The sequence below is a fragment of the Chamaea fasciata genome, unplaced genomic scaffold, assembly GCF_029207755.1.
Source record: "Chamaea fasciata isolate MVZ Bird 193981 ecotype frontalis unplaced genomic scaffold, bChaFas1.0.hap1 SCAF_40, whole genome shotgun sequence".
Taxonomy (NCBI): domain Eukaryota; kingdom Metazoa; phylum Chordata; class Aves; order Passeriformes; family Sylviidae; genus Chamaea; species Chamaea fasciata.
This window is the reverse complement of record NW_027094125.1, coordinates 1,890,019-1,905,345: the sequence shown is the minus strand read 5'-3', so window position 1 is coordinate 1,905,345 and position 15,327 is coordinate 1,890,019. Positions and strand designations below refer to the sequence as shown.

Genomic DNA, 15,327 nt, shown 5'->3' with positions numbered 1-15,327 from the left:
AAGCATGCTAAAGTTACTTTAGGACATTTTACTCTCTATCCCCATATTGTCAACTTACTAAAACTAATTGGATTGTAACTGTACATATAGGTGCCAGCCCAGCTTGCTGCTGGGGCCTGGGATTGACTGCCCCAGGGGTTTGTGACGAAAAGCCTCTCTTCATCCCTTCCTATCTTGGTCAAGCTGCCATTATTACCACATGCTCCCCGAGCTCACACCACAGCACCCCTGCGGCTGTAGGGGAATCAGGGGAAAGTGCCCACGGCCAAGAAGGGGTCACTGGGTTTGTGGTTCTGTTTGTTGTTAATGCTGTAGCTGTTGTTGTTTGGTTGCTTTATTATACACACTACTAAAGAACAGTTATTCCTGTTCTCATACCTTTGCCTGAGAGCTCCTTAATTTCAAAATTATAATAATTTGGAGGGAGGGGGTTTACATTTTCCATTCCAAGGGAGGCTCCTGCTTTCCTCAGCAGACACCTGTCTTTCAAACCAAGACAAGGTAAAAAATCAGCTCTTCTCAATGAACTTCCAATGTCGATCTGAGTCTCAACAGATGTGCCTGCCCCTGTGTTCATCCCGGTGCCCATGGGGATCCAGGAGGATGTGGTGACCACCAGCCAGGTGTCTTCCCAACCTGGATTACCAGGAATGTGGCTCACCAGGGCTCTCCCCAGCGTGGGTGCTCTGATGGGGGATGGAGTTGGAGCAGAGGATGAAGCTCCTCCTGCAGCTGGGGCACTCGCAGGGCTTCCCTTACCGGTGTCTCCATTGGTGCTGATTCAAGACTGAGCTCGTTCTGAATCTCTTCCCACACTCAGGACACTCGTAGGGCTTCTCCCCAGTGTGGATGCGCCGGTGCCTGACGAGGTGGGAGTTGTACTTGAAGCCCTTCCTGCAGTCGGGGCAGCGGAATGGCCTCTCATCCGTGTGAATCCGCTGGTGTACGAGGAGAAGGGAGCTGGTCTGGAATGTCTTCCCACACTCAGAACACTCGTAGGGCCTCTCCCCAGTGTGGATCTTCAGGTGGGAGGTCAGGTGGGAGCTCCGGTTGAAGCTCTGGCCACATTGCCCACACTCGAAGGGCCGTTCCCCGGTGTGGATGCGATGGTGGATGATCAATCCAGGGGTGTCTCTAAAGCCCTTCCCACACTCAGGACACTCGTAGGGCTTCTCCCCAGTGTGGATCATCTGGTGGCGGATCAGGCGGGACCTCCAGTTGAAGCTTTTCCCACATTCCCCACACTTGTGGGGCTTCTCCTCTTCATGAAACAGCTCATGGACCACCAGCTCAGAGCTCTGGCTCAATCTCTGGCTGCCTTCCTGGCACAGGGTGAGTCTTTCCTCCTCAGAGCTCCCTGGGCTGGGGCTGGAGCTTGTCCTGTGGGATCTCTGGAGATTTTCCTCCCCATTGGATTCCTGCCCCGTGGAGTCACTCAAATCAGCCTCTTCCACGAGGTTCTTTTGTGGGGATTTGTCCTCCCTGGTCTCCATCCTCAGCTCCTTGTCTGGGGAAGGAAGGACAAGGAGAGGATGGGATTTGCCTCCATGCCAGAGGGAAGGGGAAGGAGATTCCCCCCAGTTCATCACTGGCAGGGGGTTTGTCCTGCAGCTGGGGCCATGCTGGGCTGGGAGACGGAGCAGGAGAGAGGGGGAAAGGGGCACTGACTTCCTCCTCACCTGTCTGGCTGTCCTGGGGCATCTTCCTTTCCCTCACAGCCTTGCCCTCCATCCAGCCAAGGTTTGGGAATGGGAAATCCTGGTTTGCAGGCAAAACAAGATGTGAGCACCTTGGGTTTGAAGGTCCCCCTGCCCAAGTCCATCTCTAGAAGTCAGCATCATATGTCCATAAAAATCTGCCCTGAAAAAACCTCTTAGGAGTTCCCTGTCTCTGGTCTCTCCATTTTAGGGTTCTGGGATTCCTCCCTGTCCAGGCTGCCAGAGGTTCCAGGAATCTGAAAACCTACTCCCTCTTCTATCTCCCCATTTAGAGACACCAGGGGCTTTTGGGATCCTAGGGTCCTTTCTCCCCTAATTCTCTGCTTTGGGATGCAGGGGGTCCAAGGAGTCCCCCCTGCCCCTCTCCAGGCTGTTGAGGGTCCCACAAATAAGGGTGCTGCCCCCTCTCTGGGCTCCCCACTTTGGGCTCCTGGGGGACACAGGGCTCTGCTCCTCCAGGCCGCTTCTGCTGGGAGCCACCACTGGGACCCACCAATGTCCCCTCCAGGGGCATTTTCCACTCACCTCTGGAGATCTTTATTCTCCAAACATCCCCCCCCCCAGAAAAACCCAACCCAGGGACCCCTCCAGGATATCCAGGCCCAGCTCCCCTTCCCGGTCACCTGCGGGATTGGTGGGGGAGGTGGGGGGCGATTCTCCCATGTGTTGGGGGGCTGTGAATTCAGGGAGCTCTCGACCTCCTCCTTCCTTCTCCTTTTCTTGATCCTCATTTGTCCCTCCTCTTCCATCTCTCCTCGTCCTCCCCCAGGAGCAGCGACACCCTCGATGCCCCATTCCCTGTTCCCCAAGAGTCAGCTGCCCCTGACCCTTGCTGGGGACCCTGGCTGGGCACTTCCAGCCCTTGGGGCTCCTCTCAGGAGAGCTGGGAGGGAGAAACACAGAGAGGGCTGGGGGATCCCAGGAGTGGCATCACTGGGAGGGACAGGTTTGTACTGGGGTAACTGGAACCTTAGTGGGGCAGCTGGGAGCGACTAGGCATAGCTAAGAGCATGCTGAGGGCAACTGGGATATACTGGGAGTGTCTGTTAACCACACTGGGATGACTGGAACCACACTGGGAACAGGCAAGACCATGCTAGGCAGAACTGGGACCATGCTGGGGGCTCCTGGGAGTGAATGGGATTGACAGAGTGTACATTGGGGGCAACTGGAAATGTCTGGGACCATGCTGGGAGGGACTGGGATTATATGGGGACAGGACTGGGACTACACCAGGGGAAACTGGGCACAACTGGGAGGAACAGGAAGCAACTGGAACCATGCTGGGGGAAACTGGGATACTACTGGATTTCAGTGGGAGCAGCTGGGCCATGCTGGGGTAGACTGGGATCATAGTGGATCATAGTGGCAGCAACTGGGACCGCACTGAGGGTGACTGGGAGTGGCTGTGAGCAACTGGGATCAAGCTGAAAGCAACTGAGGACAACTGGGAGTGACTGGGATATACTGGGATAGACAGGGAATCACAGGGATCATACTGGAGGCTACTGGGGTCATGCTGGCATTGACAGGGAGCAACTGGGGGCCACTGGCCTCATCCTGGTAGCGATTGGGAGTGACTGGAATTAGACTGCAAGTGACTGGGATCATATTGGGATTGGCTACAATCATACTGGGATTATGGATTAAGGCGTGACTAGACCCAGACTGGGGGTTACTGGGAGCTACAGGGCCCATGCTGAGAGCCAACTGCTCCCACACTGGGAGGAACTGGGAGCAACTGTGAATGATAGGATGCATGCTGGTAACAACTGGGATGCACTGGGAGTGGCTGGGATAAAACTGGGGGCATCTGAACCACACTGGGGTAGCTGGGAGTGCCTGGGAATGACTACAAGAATGCTCAGGACAACTGGGATATACTGGGAATGCCTGAGACCATGCAGGTGGGGACTAGGACCACACTGGGAGCCACTGGGAATGTGCTGGGGGCAAGTGTGAGTGACCGGAGCCCTGCTGGGAGAGGCTGGGATCATACTGGGAATTACCGGGACTGTACTAGGGGCAACTGGGAGAACTGGGAACACACTGCACAAAAGCTGGAGGAACTCGCAGGAACTGGGACCGTGCTGAGGGCAAATTGTAACGTAATAGGAAATGACTGGGAGTGACTGGGTCATACTGGGATCAGGCAGGGAGTGAGGGCAAGGGACCAGGCCCATATTGGGACTCACTGGGCTCATACTGGGAGCAACAGGGATCCTAGAGGGAGTGAGAAGTGATCAGGATCATACTGGGACTGACTGGGCTCATCCTGGGAGCAGCCACTGCCGGCACCGGGAGCCCCGAACCCCTTTCCCGGCCATCCCGCCCCTCCAGCCCCAGCACCCCCCAACGGGGTCCCGGCAATCCCAGGGGTCCCCCTCTCTCGGGGTCCCCGCTTTGGGCTCCTGGGGCTCTCCTGTCTCTGGGGTCCCGCTCAGGGGGTCCCCACAGCCCGGATCTCTGCCGGGCTCCCCAAACCCGGTGTCCCCCCGCCGGTCCCGCCGCTCCCCACGTGGCCCCGGCAGAGCTCGGAGGGCCCGGCCCGGGAAGCCCAACCCCCACCTGGGGGGACCCGCATTCCCCCGCCCCCCGCCGGGGCTCTGCCGACACCGGGACCCCCCAAAAACACCTCCCGGGGACCCCGCCATGTCCCCCGAGGGGGGAGCCCTGCAAGCCCCAAACATCCCCCAAAAATACCGAACCCAGGGACCCCACCCGGGATATCTGGGGCGAGTTCCGCCTCCCCGGGCACCTGCGGGATGGGGCCGATGGTCCCGGGGGGCTGCGGGTTCAGGGAGCGCTGGGGCCGCCGGGTTCCCTCCTCTGCTCTTCTTCCTCCCGCTTCCCGCTGCCGCTCCGCCTCTTCCCCCCTCCCCCCTCCTCCTCCTCCCCCGTTCCCGAAGCCCTGGCGGCCGCGGGAGGAGCGGGGATGGAGCCGGGACAGGTCGGGATGGGCAGCGCGGGGCTCTCGGCTGCTCCCACCCGCTGGGGCCGGGGGGAACCCGGCCCGGGGAAAAGGAGAGGGAAACTGGGAAAACTGGGCGCTGCACATCCACACTGGGCCTTGCTGGTTGGGAAATTCCATCCCCTTGAGCTCTTCCCAGAGGCCTGGAGATGTTGGAGGGGGGACTGCAGAGACGGATGAGGGATCCCAAAAGTGGTATTTTGGGGATAGGATCCGTGGGGATGGGAATGTCCCGCTCCCTTCCCGGGGCAGGGTCACACCTGAGCTAGGTGTGCAGGGCAGGACCTTGCCCTGAGCCCAAGCCCTGTCCCACCTGCAGGATCTGCTTCCCCTGGGCCTCTTCCCCCTGCGGCCCCAAGCCCAGCTTGGTGCTAAACAAAGGGGCTGGGCCGGGGTCATCCCTCGGCGGGGGCTGCGCACCCCCTCTGCCCCCTCCCCAAATTCCCCCCGGGGGCAGCAGGAGCTGGGGCAGGAGCCCTGTGGGGAGGGAAAAGGGGGTGACACCGGCATGGGGGGTCACACACGCTCTGGGGGACACACACGGCCCTGGGGACGCCCCTCACCTTCTCCTGCAGCGCCAGGAGGATGAACCCCAGCATGGACACCCCCACCCCCAGCAGCATCTTGGGGGGTGGGGTCTGCTGGCAGCTTTGGGGGTCTGGGGAGGGGGGTCACATCTGCGCGAAAACCCCCTCCCAGCCCCACAGACACTCCTGGAACCCTCAAACCACCCCCCCAGCTCCTGGCCAGGACACCCCAAATGCTACTTGCCATATAAATGGCCCCAAGAACCACCAGAACCCCTTTCCATCTCCCCCAAGTCTCATCCAAATTCTCTCCAAGCCACACAGCCTGGCCAGGACCACCAAAACTGTCACACAGACTGCCCCAAAAGCCCCCCAAACCCCCTCCGAGCAGCACAAATGGCCCCAAGAGCCACAAAAGCCTCTCCTAGTTCCCCCACGATCCCCCCAAACTTCCTCCCAGCGCCCCATGGCACTGACCAGGAGAGGTTGGTGGACAGGAACATCCCCAGCCAGGAGCAGCTTGGGCACTTCAGCAGCGATTTGGGCACTTTGGGGAGCACACCCCAAAATGGGGAGACCCCCGCCAGGGACTGGGACAGACAACCAGAATTCCTGGAGAACAGCTGGGCTCAGGTGGACACATTCTGCGCACACACGTATGAAATTGTGGCCCTGTCCGCCCAGCCTGGGCAACCCCCACAAATCCCAAAAAATCCAGTGAACCAACCCCAAATACACCCCCAAATCCTGGTAAAACAGGGCTGCTTTAGATCCCTTTACTAAATTTCTTTATTTTTACCCCGGTTCTGGGTGTTTTGATGTGATAAAGATGGAAATTATTCAGGTAGGAAAAGATCATCAAGATCATCCAGTACTGCTTGATGCCACAAGAAGAAACAATTGGACAGAGCAGTCAAGGTTTTTAGGGTATAAAATTAGAAAATCAGATCTTCCCAGTGAATTTCCAATGTCGATTTGACTACTGATGGATGCTCCTGCCCTTGTGTTCATCCAGGTGCCCATGGGAATCCAGAGGAGTGTGGAGACCACCTGCCAGGTGGGAATTGCACTGGGAATGTGGGTCACCAGGGCTCTGCCCAATGTAGGTCCTCTAATGGGGGATGAAGTTGGAGCAGTGCACAAAGCTGTTCCCACAGTCAGGGCACTCACAGGGGTTCCCTTACCAGTGGCTCTGTTGGTGGTGTCTCAAGGATGAGCTCCAGGAGAAGCTCTTCCCACACTGGGGACACTCGTAGGGCCTCTCCCCAGTGTGGATGCGCTGGTGGGTGATGAGGGTGGAGTTGTGCTTGAATCCCTTCCCACACTCGGGACAGCGGAATGGCCTCTCATCCATGTGAATCCGCTCATGTATGAAGAGGTCTGAGCTGGTGTGAAACCTCTTCCCACACTTGGGACATTCGTAGGGCCTTTCCCCAGAGTGAATCTTCTTGTGGGAGGACAGGTGGGAGATCCGGCTGAAGCTCTTCCCACATTCCAAGCACTCATAAGGCCTCTCCCCAGTGTGGGTCCTCTGGTGGCTGATCACGTTGGAGCTCTGGATGTAGCTCTTACCACATTCCCCACACTCAAAGGGCCTCTCCCCAGTGTGGATTCTCTGGTGGACAATAAGGCTGGATCTCTGGATGAAGCTCTTCCCACATTCCCCACACTCGAAGGGCTTCTCACCAGAGTGGATCATCTGGTGGACGATCAGGTTCGAGCTCTCACTGAAGCCCTTCCCACATTCCAAGCACTCATAGGGCCATTCCCCAGTGTGGATCATCTGGTGGCGGATCAGGTGGGAGCTGTCTCTGAAGCTCTTCCCACACTCAGGACACTCGCAGGGCCTCTCCCCAGTGTGGATCATCTGGTGGCGGATCAGGTGGAAGCTTTGCCTGAAGCTCTTCCCACACTCCAAGCACTTGTGGGGCTTCTCCCCATCATGAGGCTGCTCATGGACAAGCTGAGAGATCCAGCTGGATCTCCAGCTGCCTTTCCAGCACAGGTTTGGTCTTTCCTCCTCAGAGCACCCTGGGATGGGTTTGGAGCCCCTCTTCATGTGGGATCTCTGGGCCTTTTCCTCCCCATTGGATTCCTGTGCTGTGGAGCTGCTCAAAACAGCCTCTTCCATGAGGTTCTGCTGAGGCCATTTGTCCTCCCTGGTCTCCATCCTCAGCTCCTTGTCTGGGGGAGGAAGGAAAAGGAGAGGATGGGATTTGCCTCTGTGCCAGAAGGACGGGAGATCCCCTCAGTTTGGACTGAGCAGGACGGCGTCGGTGCGGGGTTGTCCTGTAGCTGGGGCCATGCTGGGCTGGGAGATGGAGCAGGAGAGAGGGGGAAAGGAGCAGTGGCTTCCTCACCTGCCTGGGGCTCCAGGGGCATCTTCCTCTTCCTCACAGCCTTCTCCTTTCTCTGGCCAAGGTTTGGGAATGGGAAATCCTGGTTAGGTGAAAAACACAGGATGAGTACATTGACTTTGAAGGTCCCTCTGCCCAAGTCCATCTCCGGAAGTGACCAGACATCTGGGGTCCATAAAAACCTCCCAAACACCAAGATTCAGTCCTGAAAATGCCTCCCAGGAATTCTCTGTCTCTGGCCTCTCCCCTTTGGTGTTCGGGGGTTACCCCCTGTCCCAGCTGCTGGGAGTCAGGGTTGTATTAGAGGTCCCTTGTCTACTTGGTTCCCACCCTCCCCAGAAATCCAAAAAACTCCCCCCTCTCGTGTCTCCCCGTTTAGGGATGCTGGGGGGTTTTGGGGTCCCAGAGTCCATTCTCCCGCAGTTCTCTGCTTTGGGGTGCAGGGGGTCCAAGGAGTCCCCCCTGCCCCTCTCCAGGCTGTTGAGGGTCCCGCCAATGGCGGCGCTCCCCCCTCTCTGGGCTCCCCACTTTGGGCTCCTGGGGGACACAGGGCTCTGCTCCTCCAGGCTGCCTCTGACGGCAGCCAACACTGGGACCCCCCAGTGTCCCCTCAAAGGGCATTTTCTGCTCAGCTTTGGAGTTTTTCATTCTCAAAATATCCCCTCCGAAAAAACCCAACCCAGGGACCACCCAGGATATCTGGGCCGAGCTCCCCCTCCCTGGTCACCTGTGGGATGGGGCGTGATGATGCCACGGGCCGAGGGCTGTGAATTCAGAGAGCGCTCGACCTCGTGGTCCTTCTCCTTTTCTTGACCCTCCTTTGTCCCTCCTCTTCTTCCTTCTCCCGCTCCTCCCCTTCCATCCATCCTTCCTCCTCCTCCTCCCTAACCCCACCTCCTTCCCGTACTTCCATCCCTTCTCGCTCTCCTTCTCCATCTCTCCTCTCCCAGCCCTCCTCCTCCGCCAGGAGCAGGCACACCCCGGTGCCCCGTTCCCGAAGCCCTGGCGGCCGCAGGAGGAGCGGGGATGGAGCCGGGACAGGTCGGGATGGGCAGCGCGGGGCTCTCGGCTGCTCCCACCCGCTGGGGCCGGGGGGAACCCGGCCCGGGGAAAAGGAGAGGGAAACTGGGAAAACTGGGCGCTGAACATCCACGCTGGGCCTTGCTGGGGACCCTGGCTGGGCACTTCCAGCCCTTGGGGCTCCTTCCGGGAGGGGGGAACACAGAGAGGGCTGGGCGTTCCCAGGAGTGGTATCACTGGGAGTGACTGGGTTATACGGGGATCGTGCTGGGAGGAGCTTAGCCCATGGTGGGGGAGACTGCAATCACACCGAGGGAGACTGGGATCATACTGGCATCATACGGGAATTAGTAGGAGCCTGCAGGGCCAATTAAGACGATGCGGTGGGCAAATGGGATGTACTGGGATTGACTGGGATCATGCTGAGTGTGACCAGGAGCAGCTGTGAGCAACTGGGATCATGCTAGGAGCAACTGGGAGGAACTGGGAGTGACTGGGTGTGTGCTGGGGCTGATTGGAAGCAACTGGGCTTATACTGGGAGGGACTGGGATCATGCTGGAGGTGACTTGGATCATACTGGCAGTGAGTGACTACACTGAGGCTGACTAGGAATGGTTGTGAGCAAACAGGATCATGCTGGAAGTAGCTGGGAGGAACTGGTAGTGAGGGAACTGGGGGAGAGTGTTTTTTTCCTTTGGAACCTCTGCACGTTGTGATTTCACAGCCAGAACAGAACACCTCCCAGCCAGTGCTGCTTCTTGAGATGTCACAGTCACCTGTGACTTTGCAAGGAGTGGGGCAGTGATTTACTCTGGTGCCCATGAAATCACAAGGAACAAAGCTGTCATGTTCTCTGGTGCCTGTGACATCACAGTGACCAGGGCTCTGATGTGCTCTGGTGCCTGTGATAACGGAAGGAGCGGGGCTGGCTGTAATGTGCTCTTGTGCCTGTGATATCACAAGGAGAGGGATTGGCTGTGATGTGCACTGCTGCCCATGACATTGCAAGGAGCAGGGCTGTCAGGTACTCTGGTACCTGTGACGTCACAAGGAGCAGGGCTGGGATTTACTCTGGTGCCTGTGATGTCACAAGGAGCAGGGCTGGGATTTACTCTGGTGCCTGTGATGTCTCAAGGTGCGGGGCTGGCTGTGATGTGCAGGAAATGAGAGACACGGGCTCCGCTACGTCAGCAAAGCAAAGCCAGTTTAGTACACAAGTTCACCAGTATTCATAGGTCTCTACGTTCTGTACAAAATTTTCCACTCAGACCCCTTTGCCCTTGTTCCTTCAGTAACACAATCTTTTCTATTATCACGTCCTTCTTACATTCTTGCACTAGCAATAGCCTTGTTACTTTCTCTCTCGTCAGAGCGGTCAGCGTGATCAGACATGGTGTCTTCACTTTTGTTCTTGCCTTGAGTTTATCTCTCTCACGGCTTTCACTGTACCAGGGCCAAAGGGTCGGCCGGTGCCACCCAGCTCAGCTTCTGTAGCTGTCTGATTTTCCACAGTGATGTGCTCTGATGCCTGTGCCATCCCAAGAAGATGGGCTGTGATGTTCTCTGGTTCCTTTGATGTCACAAGGAGCAGGGTTGTCAGGTAGCCCTGGTGCCTGTGACATCACAAGGAGCGGTGCTGTGATATGCTCTGGTGGCTGTGACAACACGTGGAGCATGGCTGTGATGTGCATTGGTGCCTGCCTGTGACATCAAGCAGAGAGAGGACACATTTCACAGTCCTCTGGTGCCTGTGAAATCACAAGGAGCAGGGCTGTGATGTGCTCTGGCACCTGTGGCATCACAAGGAGAGGGACTGTGCCCAGTGAGCTCCACTCCCTGCTGATCCCTGGCACACGCTGTCCCTGCAGGACCCCTGTGCTTTCCTGGCAGCTCTCAAATCCCTCCAGACAAACATTCCCCTGCCATCAGCCCTGGCACAAGCTGTAGAGCCCCAGGAAGGTTCAGCACAGACCATTCACCATCTGATGGGCACTGGCCACCAACAAGCAAAACCTGAGTCTCTTGTAGGCTGCAGTGGGACCCTGATCTCATCCCACTGAGCCCTGGAGGAACAAGGAACACAAGGAGCCTCTTGAGAGTTCTGAGAGTGACTTTGGAGGGACAGCAAAGCTTTCCGTGGCCCAGCACAGAGCCCTGGGCCGCAGGACCATGCTCTGCACGACAGCCCTGGGCACCCCTGGCTGCAGCCCCGGCTGCTCAGCCCTGCAGCAGAGCCCGGCAGCAGGGAGCTGCCCTGTGCTGTGCCTCGGGTGGTGCAGCAGGGACACCCAGCCCTGCCCTAGGGCCACATCCCTGCCCAGCAGCAACTCTGAGAGTCCTCCTGGAAGGGCCTCAGAGCTGTGGGATGTGCCAGCTTCAGGAGATCCCTGCAGGAGCTGCAGCTTCTCTTCCCCCAGCCAGAGAGTGACTGTTCCCGACACTGTGAGGATTTCTCCTCTAGTGAGCCCTCAGTGAGCTCTGCTCCGTGCTGCCAGCCCAGGCTGAGTTGAGCCCCTCAGTGCCTGTGTGCTGTGCCCGGGGTGGCTGCAGGCAGTGCCCCAGCCCTGCTGGGCTGTGCACAGGAGCTGCTCCTGGGCAGAGCTGTCTCTCTGCAGCGCTGCCCTTGCCAGGAGCTGCCTCTGTGCCAGGAGCCCGGCCCAGCTCGGCAGCACAGACACAGCACAAGGACTTTCATGACCCTCTTGGGGTTTGTACTGAGGCTCTCAACATCAGTCCCTGAGAGGGAGCTGAAGAAACCTCTCCTGAGCTCCCAGTCAGAATGCAACTCCAAAGTTTCTTGAAGTTTTAATGGGTCCTGCTGAGGGGCATGACCGAGAAAGTGTCCCCAGGCCCCAGCCAGAGCAGAGAACTGCAGGCAGTGATGACAGGTGGGGACAAAGAGAAGCCAAGTCTGGGCGTCCTGGGGCACAGCAGCCTCTGTGCCACCAAGGGCTGTGAGCAGACACCTTGTCCTGAGGCCCTGGGGCCTCCTGGCACAGCCTCAGCAAGGCTGGGCACTGTCAGTCCCTTGTCCTGCCCTCAGCATCCCCCTCCCATCCCAGTGGCCTCAAGGATCTGCTGGAAGGAGTCCCTGGGGAGCCTTGGTCAGGAATGGCCCTGGTGGGGCTTCTAAGGGCCTGCAGGTTTTTCAAAGGACTTTGGGTTTTGCTTCTGCCTTGGAGTCTCTGAGAGGTTTGTGCATTCATGGCCTCCAATTATCTGCTATAATTACTCCCCTGAGATTCTTACTCAGTAACAACATTCAGGGGGCTCATTAATGCTTTGAGATACTCAAGGTGTTTAAGGCACTTTGGATTTTCCTTTCCACACTGAGTCTCTGAGAGGTTTTTGTGCAATCCTGGCCTCCAATTTTCTCCTTCAAGGGCTCCATGAGGAGCCTGTGTTGGGGATAGACCTCAGTGGAACTCATTAATTCCTTGAGACACTCTGGGTTTGTGCTCTGACTTTGACTCCTGGAAAGGTTTGTGCCATCTCCTCTCAGGCCATGAGGGCTCAGCAGCAAATGCACCATGGGGCTCATTAAGATCAAACAAGTCCTGACACACCATGGCTCTGCCCTGATCTCTCTCTGTTGTAGTGCAGTTCATTAGGGAGCTTTCCTACTGCAGTTATGGAGGAATATTTCAAAGAGCTTCTAAGAAATACACATTCTTATTTTAAAGGGTGTATTTTTCTCTTTAGAGAAGAGGTGATTGCAACATTCACTGACTGGTATTGATCCAGGGACTCTCCTAAGCAGGTCTGGCCTGCTCAGAGAAGCTGTGCCTTGATGTCTGACCCAGTGTGGAGAACCTTGCTCCACATTCCCCAACCCCCTCCTGTCTCTGCTCAGTCACCTGGGATCTGCTTTGTTCAGAGAACTGGCTGTACACAGGCAAAAAGGTGTTTTATTTTTTTTAAATTTTTTAAGCAATCTAAATCTCCTAAGGTTCCCTATTACAAACAGGTACCTTCCTCAAGGGTGTGCCAAGCCCAAGCTGCCACTAATGAGGTTCCCCTTCCCCAGGGCAGAACCCCACAAGGAATGTTTTGCACCTTTGGATTCCTTGGTTCCACGAGGCCTTGTTGTGTCACAATGGTCTCCTCGGATCCACAGTGTCACAATGGTCCCTTGGCTCCATGGGGCCCCACAGTGTCACAGGGGCTTCCTTGGTTCCATGGGCCCCAAAATGTCAGAGTGGTGTCTCCCTCTTCCTACAGACACCAGCAGCAAACCCCACTGCCAGGGCCAAATGCCTGGAAGAAGGAGGAAAGGGGGAACATTTGGAGCGATGCTTTTTGTCTTCCCAGGTCACAGGGACGTGGGGTGGGGCCCTGCTGTCCTGGGGATGGCTGAACACTGGCCTGCCCATGGGAGGGGGTAAGAGACAACAACCTTGAGAGAGAGACAACAGTGGAGAGGTCAGGCAGAAGGCTGGGTTTAAAAGACCGTCATCAGCACAGGAAGCATCACTCTAAGGCATTCTGTTGAAAGCTGACATTTCAGGGCTTTCTTGTATATTCAGAGATGGATGAGCAAATAGCAAGTGGAACAGCGTCAGCTTTCTCTGTGCCCTGAGAAGAGCTGTAATCTTTTCAGCAGTGTGCCCTTGCTTAGGGCGAGGATGTCAGACTTCAGCAGCCTTCGCTCTCCTGGGGGGCTTCTCTTCACAGGGAGGCGCTAAAAGCGGAATAAAACAGCGGCTTAAGGCGCAGCACAAAGGAAGCCCCGGGGCTGATCATTTTAAACACCGCCCTTGCAGTGACATTTCCCGAGTGATCCTCAGCACCCCGGGCCGCAAACAAACCCCGCTCGGGGCGAGCACAAGATCCGCGCCCAGCGCTGAGCAACAGCTCGGGCCCAGCAGGGCCTGGGAGGAGGCGGGGGCGAGCCCCGGGCCGGCTTCCAGAGGGGCTTCGGGGCTGGGGGCGAGGGCGCCGAGCGCCCTGCCCGTGTCCCCCTCGGCTCCGCGGCCCCACGGGGCAGAGGCCGGTGCCGGGGCTCGGTCCCTGCTGCCACCAGGGCGCTGCCGAGGGCTCCCCGCCCGCCGGCGCCGGGCCCGCGCTGAGGGAGCGGCGCCGCCATTGCTGCCGCCCTCAGGGGCTCTGAGGGGAGCGCGGCTGCTGCCAGCCCCGCTCGGCTGCGGGGAGAAACGGAGAGTAAAGAGAGAGAATAAACAGAGAATAAAGAGAGAAAACAGAGAGAGAGAGGGTAGAGAGAGGATAGAGAGAGAATAGAGAGAAAGACAGAATAAAGAGACAGTAAAGAGAATAAAGAGAGAGAAAGACAATAAAGAGAGAGACTAGAGAGTAAAGAGAGAGTAAAGAGAAAACAGAGAGAGGGTAAAGAGAGAGAATAAAGAGAGAGTAGAGAGAACGAAAAGAAAGAATAAAGAGAGATAAAGAGAATAAAGAGAGAAGAGAGAGAGAGAGAATAAAGAGATAGTAAAGAGGGAATAAAGAGAGTAAAGAGAAAGAGACAATAAAGAAACTAGAGAGTAAAGAGAGAGAAAAGAGAGAATAATGAGAGAGGGAATAAGAGAGAATAAAGATAGAGAGGATAAAGAAGGTGCAAATAAAGACAGAGTAAAGAGAATGATGCCTATGTAACTTGGGCCAAAGTTACAAGACGCTTATACAGTTTGAGTTATAAGATATATAATATATAATATAACCTGAATCATAACTTTTTATATCTATATAACCTGAATCATACCTTTCTATACAATGTAATAGCTACTGTATTGTTAACTAGGGTCTTAACACTTAAATAAACAGAAACTCAGCAGGTGAATAATTTCAAAATAGACAAGTATAGCTATACTGGGAAGCAGCAGCATGTACTAATGGGAAATTGGCAAATGTAAATCCAATTAGCTACAAAATGGAGAATTTAGACCGGTTAGATCCAGAAAGACCAAGGAACACCATAACTGCATGTGTTTGATGCTGTGTTGTATAGGTACAACCTTACAAAGGGAAGGCGTTGTAAAATCATGGCTCAGGGCTCCTGCTTTGGCCAAGCAGAAGAGGGCTATGGGAAAGTGACTCAACTGAATCAAAGGTAGAAAAACAAGTTATGTAACCATATCCTGTTCACATTGTGGGGTGTGGTGGTCGGTAGAAATATGTTTGTTATGATTTAAAACTGTGTAGCTAATAATAAGTGCTTTAAAAGGCCAGGGTTTTGGAATAAAGCAGCTCTCCTTTGCACCTGCCTGGGGACCCTGCGTCACTCCGGACCCTCGCCTCACCATGATGTTATAATGACGCGGCAATATTAAACAATAATTACTGTGTAAATGAACCACAGCACATGACAAGGGTGGGTGAGATAGGTGGAGATATCCCCCTCACCACCAGCACTGCAATAAACAAATACCTGCTCTATAGACACCAGTCTATGGGGATTTATTTCCAGCCTTTTTCAGGCATCAAGAGAGAGAATAAAGAGAGGGAATAAAGACAGATAGTGTAATGACAGAGAGGATAAAGACAGAGAGAGAAAAGACAGACATTGCTGCTAAAGAACATCCGAGCAGTCCCAAACACCTTTGGACAGTGGCCCCAATGGCCACGCTTGGGGTTGTCACCATGGCCAAGCAGGTCAGAAATCCCCTGTGGAGATACCTGGCGTGGTTGAGTGAGATGGGACACCAGACACACAGATCACTGGGATAAAGAAATAATTTTTTTGGTCTATTTGGGATAGAAAATGACTTTCAATTGCATT

The 15,327-nt window shown here is 55.8% G+C and overlaps 1 pseudogene; it reads right to left on the bottom strand.

Moving 5' to 3' along the window:
- LOC136303661 (uncharacterized) overlaps window positions 1-15,327 on the bottom strand; it is a 372,218-nt pseudogene that overhangs the window by 56,753 nt on the left and 300,138 nt on the right.